Source organism: Salvia hispanica, unplaced genomic scaffold (genome assembly GCF_023119035.1).
Source record: "Salvia hispanica cultivar TCC Black 2014 unplaced genomic scaffold, UniMelb_Shisp_WGS_1.0 HiC_scaffold_422, whole genome shotgun sequence".
NCBI lineage: Eukaryota > Viridiplantae > Streptophyta > Magnoliopsida > Lamiales > Lamiaceae > Salvia > Salvia hispanica.
In genome coordinates this window covers 24,529-39,169 of record NW_025952160.1, presented here as the reverse complement: position 1 = coordinate 39,169, position 14,641 = coordinate 24,529, and the positions used below count along the sequence as shown (strand labels likewise).

Genomic DNA, 14,641 nt, shown 5'->3' with positions numbered 1-14,641 from the left:
CTTCATTCTTCTTCTGCAACTCATTGCCGCCAACAACCTTCATCACTGTATCTAATCCCATATACTCCTATAAGTTTCATTTTTGCGGATATATGGCATATGAAAACTACAATTTCATTTAATTGGCTTATACTATTCCCTATCGGGACGAAATCTTTGTAACATTACATATCCTTTAGTCAAATATTGAGCCAAAAGTCTAAATGAAAAAGAATAAATAATGAAAACAAAATCAATGGGGCAACGACTAGAGAAACTTCCAAGAGTTGGTGATTGATTAAGTACTACGGATCGAGTTTACTCGTTCATATTTAAGTAAATCCAAACTTAGAACAATAACAAAATTCATATATTTATATCCCCAGTTGCTAATTTTATATATTTATGTATACAAAGATTTAAACGAAATTGTAGTTTACTAGTAATATAATTGGGTACAACTGCTTGGAAATTATGCTCGGTTAATTCGAGAGGAATTAGTCTTTTCCAATATATAAATAATAAGTGAATGATTTGTCATTTCCCTATCAACCGTAGTGCAATGCGTCACGCATGTTATTTTTAATGCAATATTGACGAAGTATTTATCATTATTTTAGTTTCTTTAAATCTTTGAAAGTGTTACAATATGTAGGAGAGTTTACGAGTTCTTCTCTATGAAAATTCTTAATCCCAAGTTTTTAGAAATCTTTCTTTATAGAAACCTTTCTATATTATAGTGGTTTTATTAACCTTTTAAATATGAATGAGATCATACGCGTCTCTAAAAAAATTTGTAGAGATCATAAAATGAAAGTTTTTTGCAACAACCTTATTCACCATCTGCAACAACCTTATTCACCATGTCCGACTCTACGTACTCTCTTTCCTAAATTTGTAATTGACTATACAAGTTTATATGCCATAGTGGCACTAATTAACTAACAAAAATATGTGCACTCAACTTAAAAAGTATTTTTGGTGGATTTTGAACTCGAATATATCGTTTCATCACCATTCATGATTTATCTTCATTTATATTTTTTAAATATCTTATCGTAAATATGAGAATGTGACAAAGTGGTTCAGTCTATTCGTATATAAAAAGGGTTAACAATTGAAAATCAAGTTATTCTTGTGGCTAAATATCGAAATTATGCCCACGTATTAAGACGTATTGCATCGCTCATCATCGATGCAAATATATCCATATGTATATTACACATTAATTTGAATATTTCTTCGACGAAAATTAGTTTGGAATTTTGATTAGGCAAGCACGACTTTTTCCAAAAATTACATTTTAATTCACGAGTTAGTTGAGCCATCCCCAAAAAAGATTGAGACTATCGACTCTCAACACTTGTTTTTTATCAACCGAAACTCCAAAACAATTTAATTTTTATATCTATGGATTTCTAAAAGGGTATGGATATAGCTCAACTAACGCTAGTTATTAAAATTTTGTTTATTTAGGCTTTCCTTTTATCTTTATCTTCATCTTCATCTCTTGACTAAGATAAAAGCACAGTGAAATGCGACAGGGTTTGACCGTTCTTAACGATAATTATCAATTGAATGTATTAAAAATATGAACATAATGATCTTGAAATGTCAATATAAACTTAAGTTTAGCAAATTTAAGAAAAGTTAGCATTTTAACACACTCCAAGGTGAACATCACACGTTATTTATAAAATTCGTAACTTATAATTTATGTGAAGAAAATCAAGAATATTCTCGGTTTAAATTAGGTAATGGGCACGTAGTATGCTGACATTTATTACATTTATAGGATAAAGTCAAACATCGAGTTGGTGGTCCTTTTCATACCACAATATATTCTTGTGAGGTTGTTAGCATATAAACCTCATTATATAAAAATACTGATGATTAGATGTCCTCTAAATTGACAAGCGATATCGGAGTATGAGGTAAATCTTTGTGCTGACTATTTTAACTATCTGAATTTGCATACTTCTCTTGGTCTATGAGTTAAATCTTTGTGCTGACTATTTAATTTTAGAGTCAAGAACAACCATTGAAACTTTCCACGAAAACAAATTTTCTTTCCGCAAAACACGTGTTTTTTTATTAGCGAAAACACATGCTCAAGTCTGAACGTAAACCTAGAAACATCAAACCCAAAACCAACAAGAGAAAAGTTACCTAAACTTAAGCAACTAAAAGAAGCCCTCGTGATCAATACACGAGCAGACACAATCCTTTTGTTTCGATAAGTCATTTTACATTTTTTTAGTTTTAATAGCTACTTTATACTCCTATTATGTATTTTTAAATTATAAAAAAACGATTGAAATCAACGCCATTAAGTTTCAGCCTTTTTCGCGATAACAATGCTCGAGTCCTAATCACTAGATTTGAAGGGTGAGAGGGTTGGAAAGAAATTACAAAGACAAGAAGAGAAAAGTGTGTGTGAGAGTTAGTCTAGCCAGTGGTATTGGTAAATGCTTGAGGTCAAAGATCTTGCGTACGAGTTCATCGTAACACGCTTTTAAATTTATATTATAGGTATGTTATGGAAAAGTTATTCATAATACTTACTAGTATTACTTTTATTAGTTTTCCTTTTTTCCGAAATTGTCAATCTTGATATCATCGAGATTTCTCTCCAAATTGAACAACCACCTTTTTGTATGCACTTGAGCTTCTCGACGCCATTAAATTAATTCATAATAGTATTATTTAATTTAATTTTCTAATTATCAGCTCATACATGAATATGAGTTTGAAAAAAATGCAAGAGAGATAATGAAATAAAATGCTTATTTGTTTTCCAAATTTCTGATCAATTCATGACGTGGACTTCATCTAAATAATTGATGATATATGTGAAATTTAAATAACGGAATAGTTAATTGATTTAGTAAATTCGTTAAAAAATATTTAGTTATGTGAAATATACAAATAAAAGGATTTATTCAAAACAAATGATACTTAAAACTTATCGAAATAGTAACATAAAATTACCACTCTAAGCAACAAAAAAAAACGTTAATAAAATAGGACGCTTGGGTTTGGTGACATTTGACTTTGAAGATTATTTGTCTAATTAATTACACACACACGCGTAAATATACTAACGACGTCATCAAAACTAATTTGCGCCTCAAAATTTAAAAGGAGTTAGGTATTTAATTTATAGTAATGAGAGTCCACAAATATTACTCCGCTTCTAAAAAGTATGAACTATACTCTCTTCATCTCGAAATAAGAGTCCTATTTAGTTATAACCGGGTTAAGAAATGCAGAAAAGTGAGTTGAATAAGTTAGTGGGATTTGGGTCTCACTTATAATATCTCCCTCCGTCCCAAAGAATATGCCTTGACTGACGACATATTTTAATGTAAAATTGATAAAGTAGGAGAGATGTAGAGAGAAAAGTAAGTAAAGTATTGTTTATGGAGAATGGGTCCCACCTCATTAGAGAGAAGAGACTTCTAAAATTAGAAAGTCATATTATGTGACGGACTAAAAGGAGAGAATGCTATTCTTGTGGGACAGAAGGAGTATTAGTTTTATAACAAAATGTGGGTGGAATAAGTTGGTGGAATGTGGTGAAATATGATCTATTGAGGAGGAGCGAAATGCCAAAACGGGACTCTTATTGTGGGATATTTCTTTATTAGTTTGTTTTTAAAAATGCTACTAAATTTCTAAATTTAAAATAGTTAAACAACACATTACCTCTACGTATTTTATTTACAACTTATACATTCACTAAACTCCAATGATGTGGATCTCACTCTCCACTAAATCTTACACTACTCTTTGTCTCTCTCTACTTCACCAATTACACATTAAAACTTATATAAACCAAATGGTTAGACGGGCGGAGGGAGTAATAATTTGTGAAATTTTGTAGGCGACCTTGCCATGTGCTCTATAATTAATACTCCATTGTCCATCCACGAAAAATAGTCTCGTTTATCATTTTGGGATGTTAAAAAAAGTAGTCCTAATTCTAAAATGAAAGTTTATTTCTCATACTTTCTCATCTTCTCCTCGTGTCTCTCGTGCTTTATCCATTTTTTCTCATATCTCTTATTTTACCTATCTTTTCTCCTTCTCTTACACTTTACCAATGTATCATTAAAACTCGCGACGTTCACAAATTGGGCTATTTTTTATGGACGATAGAATTATAAATTTTAACTAAGTAAGTATATTTAAGTTTAATACTCCGTCCTACAAAATAATTGAATATACATTAATTATAGGTATTTAATATATATTCAAACATAGTATTGAAATATTATCATATAAAAAAAATATCTCAATCAAATGTATCATACGGAGTAGTAGTATTTATCCCATGTTGCATTAGGCAACTCCATTAACTTTTTTTTTATGTGAAATTACAGATATAATATGAATTTACAATAAACTTTGTTAACTACGGAACGTTAATCCATGTTTTAGCCTTTAGACGTACTTATCCACAAACGTTACGTATTTACGCACTAAATATAAGCATTAGTATTTTATTTGAATAAAAAATTAAGCATGATGAATGTATAGATAATATTGTGTGCTGATCATACCAAAACCAATCCAAATAGTACAACTTTTTTGCTTTATGCACTTAGTTTATTATTATTTGATATTATATGTATTGCCAATTACAAATCCTCAAAAAAACAACTTTTTAACAAAATTTACATTCAAGTATTGAGTAAATGATTATATAGAAATATAAATCGATTTTAGAGTAAGATCGATCTGGATTTCTTCTCATTAAATATACTGCTATACGTGGGGGGACTTGGGCACATGTTCCATGACTCGTGTGCATTTTTCATTGCCCTATGAAGATTCGTTATCGTTACTCATTTTAGTAGAAAAATTCGTACTATTTTTATTTCTCCAAAGTTTGTTACATTTTTAAAAAAATTAATTATAGAAGTCTTATTTTTATATATTACTTTTATATAAAAATAAAAATATAATTTTAAATGAGTTAATAGAATATGAGGACCAGATTAAAAATAAAAAAAATAAAATTAACGTGATAAATTTTATAAGATGGATGAAAATGAAAATATGTAACAAACTTTATAGGATGAAAAAATAATATTAAATTTGATATTTAAAGTTGTCTGTCACTCTATGGTCAATAGTTTCACCATAGTCTCAAGGGTTGAGTATAACTTAATTATTTACACGATGAAGCTTAAAATGATGTTACTTTCACCTTAATTTTCAAAAAAAAATTAGTAAGTACTTATTATATTTGTTATAAATTTTTATTATATTCGATCCAGCGAGTTCGATTTTCTTTCAATTGATTAATACAAAGAATCCAAATAGAAAGTAGGTTCGACCACCTCATATATATTAGTGTTTCTAAACTAATACAATTTCGTGAAAAAGTTATAATATTATCATCTTACACTTAATCCATATATTGTATGCGGGTTAGGAAACAGACACACACAATCATTTCTAAATTCTACAAAAGCTCATAAGAAATTATAAGTAAAGAACTGGATAATATAATCTGATCAGATGTAAGAATTTGATTATCCTAAAACATACTCCTATTTTATTAAAAAATACTTATATAGTAGTAGTATATAACTCTGAATGACTCGCCTCATTAAAAATGAAACATTTTTTTGGTTAAATAGAAACAACACTATGCCTATTTTTGACTCTCTCTCTCTCTATTAATTTACAAAAACATACACTATATAAAATCTTACTAAAATCAAATATTTTATATTTATTAGTACGGAGGAAGTATATATTATTTTGTCGACCATGATGAAAGCATACATCTGAGGCAGCTGCCACCCACAATACGACACTCACCAAAAACAACAAAAATAAGAAAGAATTTGCAAACTATTTATGTGTTATTGGTGGTGCAGTTCAATTCTTCAAATAATATCTCTATCAACTACTCCTGGATTAAATAACGACTATATATGGTTGGAATTTGGAAATAAGCATTAAAATTTATATCTAATTAAGTAGTATGTATAACTCTCACTCGATTATACATGAATTAATCATTCATAGCTAGCTACCCTCATAAATTTATTTGTTGAATTCTCATCACCATATTTATTAAATCTCACACAATCCATCATATCATTGACACCAAGAACATGCACAGCAGTTCTTCTCTGGCAACCAACAATAATAAATAAATATATAAATTATCCTAGATGGACCCAGTCAAAGGATTTCCTGTAATTTGATAGTTCAGATAGTGATTTAGCTCCTAAACATCATTTAAAAAATATAAACATGACCTTTTAAGAGAACAAGTAACGACTAATTCTAAGCAGGATGACGCCTAGCAGTGTTGCAATGTCTCACCTAATTCACGTAAATTTAAAAGTGTAATTAATTAATAGAGTAGTATGCCTCACTTCATCTATAATTAATTCCAATCATATGTAAATTATCACTCACTGTAACATCGTCACAAGTGTTAATTCGTAAGAAAACCACTATTTTTCAACTTTTAGTTGAAAAATATTAACTTCATATACTCCATTAATACATATATATACACAAGATAATATATAATTTTAATTATATATATTATTCAAATTCAAAAAAAAAAAAAAAAAAAAAAAAAAAAAAAAAACAGATGACTGGAATTGCACATTTCATTGTTAAGAAATAAAAATAAAAATGAAAAAAAAAATGAGCAAAAATCAGGAACTGTTCAAGAGCGCGTTTGCATGTTCTTGAACGATTTTCCAAGCCAAGATGACGTGTCTGTTCTCCGTCAAGGTAGCTCCGACGGCAAACCGCATCACATAAACTCCTCCGATCACCGCATGCGTCATGTAAATCTTCCCCGATTCGTTTATCGTTTCTAGTAATTTCGCTTATATTGTTCGCCGCCTCCTCCTTCGACACGATTTGGTGATTTCCGCTGATCTCGATCGGCGAAATGCGAAGCACACGGTGGCAGTTTCTCGCACCACCACCTCAAATCGCTTATCCATTCCGATCAATCCTTCGAAATTCTTCGCCATTTTGATGTGGCTTCGCAGAAATTTCCTCAGATTCGCCACGCCGTAGCTCCGGATCACGAGCCAGAGTTTCAGAGATCTGAATCGACGGCTCAGAGTGATCTGCCAATCCTTGTAATCGATCACCGATTTCTCATCGGAAGCTTTGTTTCTTAGATATTCCGGATAAGTCGAGAGAGCTTTTACCAACGCGCTCGGATCCTTCACCCACATACAGCAGCAATCGAGCGTTGTGAGGAACCATTTGTGCGCGTTGAAGCTGAATGAGTCGGCGTTTTCGACGCCGTCGAGGAAATGGCGGTATTCCGGGCAGATGCAGGCGCTTCCGGCGTAGGCGGCGTCGACGTGCACCCAAATGTTGAACTCCTTCGCCACAGAGCAGAGCGGGCCGAGCGGATCTACTGCGGTAGACGACGTCGTTCCAATCGTTGCGCACAGAAACAGAGGAACCAGGCCCGATTCCACGTCAGATTCGACTTGAGCCCGAAATGCCTCTGCTGTGAGGCCGAATGCGTTCGATTTAGACGTCGCTATGGCGCGAAAATTACTCGGATTGATTCCGGCAATCTGAGCTGCTTTCTGGATCGCGGAATGCGTCTGATCCGATCCGTAAACCACCAATTTGTTGATGTTTTCCCTCCCAATCCTCTTCAGGACTCGATCCCTGGCGGCGACCATTGTGCAGAGTATGGCCTCGCAGGTGGTCCCCTGCAACACGCCGCCGCCGCCGCCGGAGAATAAAAACTCCGACGGAAGCTTGAGCATCTTCCCGAGCCAGTCCATGACGATGCTCTCGAGCTCGGTGGCGGCCGGAGACGACATCCAGTTGAAACCGACGACGTTGAATCCCGTGCTCAGCATTTCCCCGAGGAATCCGGCAATGCTCCCGCTCGAGGAGTAGGCGAAGTAGTTAGGGCTCTGCCAGTGTGTGATGCCGGGGACGATGTCGTTCTGGACGTCCCGAGGATTTTCTCGATCGGCTCCGCATCGTGAGGAGCCGATTCGGGTAACCGCTTCTTCAGGTAGCCCGGCTCGACCTGGCTGCGAACCGGTATTTATCGACGTTCTTGTAGAATCCGAAGAAAGTCGATGACTAGATGCCCGTCTCCCGAACTTCGGGTCTAGGGGCTTGATGACACCGGAGAATCCGGTGTCAAGTTTTTGATTGGGTAAACTGCCCATGAATTTGATATTTTTGTGGAAATGAGAGTTTCACCTTGTGAGCTAATTTGGAGTTGGAAACGCAGCCAAAAATTAAATTTGGGGGGTTTCCTGAATTGAATGAGAGACAATATGGTAGGTATATATAGAAATAGAGAGAGGAGGGAAGGGCAAGTTGAGGATTTCTTTTTGGTCGTAAAATCGAGTGGGGTTGTTGGACAGCATTACTAGTCTTATAAATTATTTTTCTTTTTTCTTTTTTATTTCTTTTGCATGTTTAATTGTGAGTAGAACTTAGAACTGTTCAAGGTTCACACAGGGTCAGGGTATTTGGTATTCAATTTGGTTTTTGCTCAGAAAATAATAGGGGATGTAATGATAAAATGAGTAGTGGGGTTATTGTAGGAAGGATCCATTCTCCTTCAACGATTTAAGGGTATATGGCTAGTTGTGCGGAGACAAAGTAGTCATATTTTTTTTTGGACGTTCGCTAAAAGGGAAGTCATTTCTTTTTAGATAAAATCATCTCTTTTACTTTATTCTCTACATATTTTATTATTTCCTCCATCCCACAAATATTGTTCATTTTGACCAACCAGTTTTAAAATGTAATAAAAAATGAGTCGAAAAGGTTAATGAATGTGAGTCCTACTTTTATATACTCCCCCGTCGATAATAGATGACACACTGGTAATGACACAAGATTTTAGGAGATTTTGTTTTGTGTTTGAGCATGAGAAAATAGTATATTTATATTAATGTGAGAGAATTTTTTCAAAAAAAAAAATATGACATCTCTTGTGAGACAATCTAAAAAAAAAATGTGACATCTATTATGGGACGGAGGGAGTACTAGTTTTATAAAAAAATGAGTTAGGTAATATGAATCACTACCAAAAATGATAAAAAGTGAAATGAGACAAATTTTGTGGATGACATAAATGGAAAATGGAACAATCTTTATGGACGGGAGTATTTTTTACTTCTCTTTTTTTCTCTCTCTCATACTTTACGTATTTTTCTTTAAATATCAATTTCTTAAATCTCTAAAAAAAATGCTTCAGATATTTCGGGATGGAGGGATACATTTTTTCTTATCATATAGTAAGTGTTCAAGAGTCGGCTATAAATGGCTATATACTGTATTATATTGGCAATTGGGCACAAAGTTTGATGTACATATTGCTATAAATGGCGCATACAAATCTACAAATAAAAAAGAATAAACAATGAAAAATCATACCAAAATTTTAACATGGAAAAATTTAAGAGAAAAATACTGACAAATTTGGGGGTAAGAAAAAAAACTTAACCATAATTCGTTGCACTTCCGGAGCAACCTCAACTAGGGGATAAGAATCATTAATTAACCCCTATGTATGCTTTTTATTAATGAAAAATTAATTTTCTATTCACTTAGATATATGTATGATTTTTTAATGTTTGTAAAGATTAAAATCTAGTATTTTGTATATTAATTGTACTCATTATAAGTCTTATGTACCCTCTCTGTCGCTAGTATTTGTCTCACTATTTTTAATGCGCCCATCATTATTTATCTTATTTTATGCTATAAGTATAGTAAATAAATAAAATTATATATTCCATTAATAGTCTACAAATATTATAAAATTGGGAGTCGCTATTATACTAATTTTTGTATAATTCTTCATATTTTTCCAAACCATGCCCACTAATGTAACCAGTATTATTAATACTATGAAAGAAATGAAGTGAAACAGAACTATAAAATAAAACGTGAAGGATAGGAAACAAATAGAAGAGGCCGATACTTGCAGCAGCGGGCATCTCGTATAGCTGTACTTTTCTTTATATAATTAAAGAGTAAACAAATTATTTTATAGCTGGCATAGAAACAAGAAACATGTTTAACGACTACTAATATTGAGGCTCTCTCGTGGCAGTAAAAATAATAATAATAATAATAATAATACAATAATAATAATAATAATGCTCTAGATCTACTTCTTGATTTGATGAATAATTGAGCATAACAATGTCTCAGTAGATGGAATCTTGATAATTTTATTTTTTCACTATTTTGCATTAACTAATTAAATAATTTGATTCTAATAACCAATAAAACCCGTTTATGGTAGTTGATGATGTAGTTGGCTGCTGTGTGTCAGTATATATTCTTTTGAAATTTGAAAAGAAATTTCGTTAATTCATGCTTTTTGTCCCGATAGCAGAAGTATATACTTTAGTTTAGATATCAATTATTTCCCTCAACATCAACATAGGGATGTGCATGTGCAAATGAATTAAATGTGCGTGATGTGACACAAGTACGACAAATTCTTTAGTGTTAATTATTTTCAACCGAAACTAATTAGCCGCTTAGAAATTGTTTTCTGATATTGTTACCTCAAAACTACATATTCAGTTTCATTTAAATTGGCCAAGTTTTTGAATTACACTCGTATTTTTAAGGGTTCGATTGGTTGCCTACTATGAAAAATGTAAGAAAGCAAATACTATCACTTTGTTTATAATACGTTCCTACTTTTCATTTAGGATAAGTAACTCTTTCATTGTTTGGTTGCAGTTTAAAATTTTGCAGCCACATTTTCTTTGATTTTATTAAAATAACAAAATAATAGAATATGCAACCAAAAGACCACTATGTCCCTTGAATTAATTTGTAAACCCCATGTTACCTTTAAACTCTAATTTAGCGGTAAAATAGGGGCAAAATTTCAGATTCCTAATTTAGCGGTAAAAATAGGTGACATAGCCTTCCAAAAGTGTTCCCGTCCATTCGAGATTATCAATGCATGCCCTTCTGTAAGCCTAACCATTATGTTGATATGGCATACTTGTTTAGGCCTTTTGTTTATCAAACTATAACTCGACATTGGCCGAGCACGTCCTTCCTTTGGATTTGCCTCTAATTAAGGAACCACGATGCGAAGAAGAAGCAAGTTTATTTTGTAATTACTGAACAATTTCCTCTAACACTAACATGTATTCAGTCTTTTTCTTCCGGACGAAGCATCCTATGATTTGGAATGAAGTAATTTGCATAATCAGTGTCAATGTCACAAACCTCGTAATTCAACAATGCAACGCAATAAGTAAAACAACGCAAATGAAGTAATTAGCATATTCATTCATCACCCTACAAATCAACATCTCAACAATTCCTTCCAAAAGATACACAAAGACACTTCAACAATGCAAAGCAAAACATAAAAAAATAGCAAAAATGGAGTAAATAGCATATGCATTCATCGATGTCACAAATCAGAAATTCAACACAAAAGTTAAAAATAGTGATTTTCGTAAACACCTACTAATAAAAAATAAATCAATCATTTGCTCTAATTTGTTAATGGGTCGAAAGCATATAACAAGAATTTTGTGAATGGAGAACAAAATCATACTTAATTTTGTGGATGGAGATAACCCATCATAAATCCAGACATTGTATTCATTCCTCCACCAAAACAAACCTAGTTCGAAAAGTAATTAGGATTGTGAAGAAATCGATACCTTCCGAATCAAGTCCGCATCAGACACGCTTGAAGCCTATCGCGTCGTCCCGTCAAGGGAGCACAACGACGCGAGTGGTTTCTTCTTTCCCAAATCAGATTTGCCCCAATTTCTGCTTGCCCCTAATTGGGCGTGAGATTTAGGCCCCCTCTCAATTGAAGCGTTTAAGCAATTTTGTGAAGTGGATGAGGAGAAGTTGGTAAAATCTAATTTAGCATTAATTATTGCAACCATAGATACAACTAATCGCAGGGTGGAGGGAGGTAGAGATAGCTCAAAAAATTGGTTTACTATCCCAAAATTGAGACGGGTCGTTTATCTTCCGGGTCAACAACCCTTTCCCAAAGGTGAACCAAACAGAGGAAAATGGGTGAAAACATTCCACTAACCTATAGTTTCAAGGCAACCAATCGAACCCAAGTGGGATAGTTGAATATGATTAGGTAGAGTAAAGGTTGTGAATGAATATTTTAATAGATAGAGAAGAGAGAAATATTTATTTTAAAGTATAGAAGGACATCTGCATCGAGACAAACAAAAAAGAAAGGTGATATCTTTGTTTTGGGAGTACATCGCTAATTTTCATGAAAGACGAAAAAAGTGCACCTTTTTTCTTGTAAACTACATACTCCTTTCATTCCAAGAATAGAGTCATTTCATTTGTAGCACTTTTTAGAAAAATGATATTTAAATTGAGAAAATGTAAAGAAGAGAAGAATATAATAATGTAGAGAAGAAAATGAAATGAGTGCTCAAAATGAAATGACTCTCCACTTTAATTATTCTCTACATTATTCTCTCTTGTCTTACTCTCCACTTTAATTATTTTTCAAAATGAGTGCTGAAAAAGAAATGACTCTACTATTGTGGAATGGAGTGAGTAGTTAACAAGAGATTTTGAATTCAAACTTCACTGTTTTCGGTCCCAAATAGAAAATTTGCTGCCTTCATCCCACGTCACTTGAGTTATTTTTTTTGCACTGCTTTTAGAAAAATAATACTCCACTTTATTCTATTTTTAGTTTACTTCTATACTATTTTAACTATTTATTATATTATTTTTTTAAACGAGTGAAAAAAAATGACTCAAGAACGAGATAGTATAGAATATCAATTTTTTTCTTCAAAAACAACTAAATTAGTGTCTTTCTCACATGGCTCGAAAGTTCGCCCAAAGGCATTGATAAGAAAATCTTGATCACAATGTTGTACGTATGTCATTTTGTGGCGTACTTTTCTTTATATAATTAAAAAGCGAACAAATTATTTTATAGCTGGCATAGAAACAAGCAACTGGCGAAAGATAGAACTATATCATGATTAACGACTATTAATATCGAGGCTCTCTCGTGGCAGTAAAAATACTAATACTCTAGATCTTCTTCTTGATTTGATGAATAATTGAGCATAACAATGTCTTAGCAGATGGAATCTTGATATTTTATTTCCCACAATTTTGCGTTAACTAATTAAATAATTTGATTCTAATAACCAATAAACCTGCTCATGGGATAGTTGTAGTTGGGTGTGTGCAGTATATGTTCTTTTGAAAAGAAATTACGTTAATTAATGCTTTTTGTCCCGGTAGCAGAAGTATATACTTGAGTTTAGATATTACTCCATCGTCCGATTAAATAAGCACTTTTCCAGTTTGGTTAGTTACCGATTAAATCATACACGTTTTTCATAAATAGTAAGTAGGTCTCACATTCCACTAACCCAATTCACTCATTTTATTATAAAACAATATAAAAAAATGGTCCATATTCCATTAACTTTTATAAAACTAACTCTTTACTTTAAACTGTTACCATCAAAGTGTGTGTAATTCTAATGGGAGGCAGTGCATAATTATTTGTGTGCATGTGCAAATGAATTAAATGTGCGTGATGTGACACAAGTAGACAAATTCTTTAGGGTTAATTATTTTCAACCGAAACTTAGCCGCTTAGAAATTGTCTTCTGATGCCATTATCTCAAAACTCAGTTTAATTCAATATGGTTCTTGAATAACACAGAATTTTAAATGGAATAATTGAATATGATTAACTTGAGTAAAAATATGAATTAATATTTTAATGAAAAAGAGGAGAAAAATATTTATTTTAAAGTGTAGAAAATGGACATCTAGAGTGAGAAATGAAGGTGGACATCTTGAAAGACAAAGGGAGTAACATCGCTAATTTTCATGAAAGAAGAAAAAAAGTGCTCCTTTTGTCTTGTAAACAACATGCTCTCTTTCACGATAAGAGTCATTTCATTTGTAGCTTTTTAAAAAATGGTACTCCCTTTGTTCCTCCTAGTAGATGCGTTCTTTTCGGCATGGAATTTAAGAAATTGTGTTAAAAGTGATTTAAGTGAAGAAAGAATAAAGTAGGGAAGGAAAAATGTAGACAGGTGATGAGAGAATAAAATAAGAGAGATTATAAAGTAAGAGAGAAGAAAAAGTTAGTGTTTTTTACCAAAATAAGAAATGCTGATTCTGTAGGGACAACCAAAAAGATACTGACTCAACTACAAAGGACAGAGAGACTTAAAGTGGAGAAAGAGTAAGAGTAAGTAGAATAATGTAGAAAGAAAATGAAATGATTCTCCACTTTAATTATTTTCTACATTATTCTTCTTATATTACTCACCACTTTATTTTTTCAAAATGAGTGTTAAAAATGAAATGACTCTACTACTATGGAATATAGAGAGTAGTTAACAAGAGATTTTGAACTCAAACTTCATGTTTTCAGTCCCAAATAGAAAATTTGCTTAGAAAAAATTTGCTCCCTTCATTCCACGTCACTGAAGTTCTTCTTTTTCGACTCGTTTTGAAAAATAATACTCCACTTTATTTTGTCTTTCTTTCTCTTCTCATTTCTAACTATTTATTACATCATTTTTTCAAAGATGCAAGAAAGAACTAACTCAAGTATCGTGAGGCAGATGAAATATCATTTTTGCTTCAGAAACAACTAAAT

General features: G+C 32.4%; 1 pseudogene; it reads right to left on the bottom strand.

Annotated features, from left to right (window-relative positions):
- Positions 1 to 6,616: 6,616 nt before the first annotated feature.
- On the bottom strand, positions 6,617 to 8,177 carry LOC125199198 (annotated as a pseudogene).
- Positions 8,178 to 14,641: the final 6,464 nt, after the last annotated feature.